Here is a 2,281-nt window from a genome sequence, read left to right on the forward strand (position 1 = left end):
CGACAGTATTATTTATCACATGGTATATCGTTGATAGAATTGCAACTCTGATTGCTGGTTAGGAACTGTCGTTCGATTTCATTCCAACAGCTGTCGTGCTTTATTCAATTTTGTGTATTCGCCTTGCGACAGCATCTAAAACCAGCGCCGTACCGATCGCTTGCAATATGAAAAGCGCTGAGGTAGAACACATGGGCCCCCAAACATGCAGGGTCGGCCTGCGGCCCAAAGTCCAGAACCGTGAGCCTATCTGAGTATTATATTCTCAGCTGAACCCCCATAAAAAAAGCTGAACCCCCATAATGCCCGTGCGTTGCAGAGGGAGTATATTTCTCGGCAAGGTGAGCCTGTGATATAAAAGATTTGTATATTTCTTTACAGAGGGAGTATCTCTCTGTCAAAAAATATATTTATGTGTAACTAGTTACTCCTGTCTTTCTACTTCCTTTCGCTGATATGTGGGGCAACCGGCAACGGGGTCCACGTGCCATATGCACAAATTAGAGTGCACAACTTCACGGTAGACACACCGGTCGTAGCGCCGCAGTAATGCCCAATGAGCCGTCAAATCACAACCCCCCTTTCCAGCTTTAGCAGTAAGCTGGACGGACGAAGCGGCAATATTTCACTGGGCCTGAATCCCCTTCTCCCTCGTCTGCTTGTTCAGAGAAAACCCCCTCTCGGCGATTGCATAGGGTTTTCTCATGGAGAACCAGGTACGAATTCTTCATCCATCCCCGATAAACAAGTCCCTTGGTCGCAGGTAATCCTAGGATGGCAGCCGCCGCCGTTGATGCATTTTTCTTCCTACTGAATCTAGTGTGTTTCATTTGCAGTGCCCAAAGTGCGAGTACCCTACAGGTTTCTGCGCCCTCGGCGAGACGCCACACTTGTTCCTTCTCATCCTAACACAGCATTTTGAAACGCGCACAGTATGTTCCTAGAATCCTCTTTTCTATCCGGGAGGGTGGGGTTTTTTTGAACATGTGTTCTCATATTATTTTTCCTGCAGTGTATTATTTGCTCTGCCAGAACACATGTACTCAAGATGCTCGGCCTTGCCATAACTGAATACACTAGTTTAATGGTCACAGTGAAGACAAGCCATGGATATAAGTTCCGAGTTGGGTTCATGAACCAAGAAGATCGCTGCTTTTTTTGGCCGAACTTGGATAAACTTTCTCAAGTGTTACGGACTGAAAGTTGGCGCACGAATGTTGATGGAAATAGCAGAACCTGGTCTCATCTTCACTGCGATCTTCCACCCCGACGTCGTTCCAATTGTTCATCCATGTTAGTTTTGTATCTGGTTCTTGCTTGTTGCCTCGATTACTTCTTAATCCACCTATTCTGTCTAACTAATCACAATTTAACTTTAGAAGTAGCAACGAATCTCTCACGAAGATGCTACTTCTAACTAATATTTTCTTATAATTGGTGGCACGTGTAGGTTTTTTCAGAGTTAAGCAGTCTGCTCGTTTGTTACTCTGTAATAACTCGGCTGTTACTAATGGCACTGAAGTTGACTGGATCGACATCCACAAGTTCCTACACTTTATTGATCATCTTGAGGTCCTTGTGGGGCGTTTCAATGGTGGAAGGCCACGTGGGATATGTGTGCCACTGCTGCACTCGTTGAACAGGTCCAACTGTGTCGAGAAACTTATGGTACGAGCTGTTTTCTGTTATATATGTTGTTCATAAACTATTGCTTATACACAGTTTTACAGCTGTGATCTTCTTGAAACAGGAACTGCCGAGTTCTATTGTTCCTATACAGATGCCTGACCATGGTCGGGTCAGACTTGCGCTTGGTCACAACATGATGTTTATGTCGACCTACTCAATTCCCCTTGGAGGTGAAAAGATACTTATTCATGGGTGGTCTCAAATAATGAAGGCCCGTCCATCTTGGAGAATAGGACAGAAGATTATGTTCATGCTTTTCCATGGCTCTAAAGCGAATATCCTGTTTATTGACCACGTTGCGAGATGAAGCCGCTTTCAGAAGGTTGTGGATGCGCGGGGTGGCGCCTGGGCCTTGTCCTGGGGCTTGGCGGCCTCACCCTTGGTTAACTGTAGGCAAAGTAGCACTGTTCGAGGCGTGCTTTGTACGGTTGAACCTGTATAAGTACTCATACTGCTTTCAGCTTTGGTTGTTAAGTGCCCCTGCTGGTTTCAGTTAAGGTTGTTAAGTACTCCTGCTTTTACAGTCTGTCGTGTTTCTTCAGTCCTGTCTTCCTCCAGCCGCCAAAACCAAACCAGCGCCGGGGGCCCTCTT

This window comes from Triticum urartu, chromosome 5, assembly GCF_003073215.2.
Source record: "Triticum urartu cultivar G1812 chromosome 5, Tu2.1, whole genome shotgun sequence".
In the NCBI taxonomy this organism is placed as follows: Eukaryota; Viridiplantae; Streptophyta; class Magnoliopsida; order Poales; family Poaceae; genus Triticum; species Triticum urartu.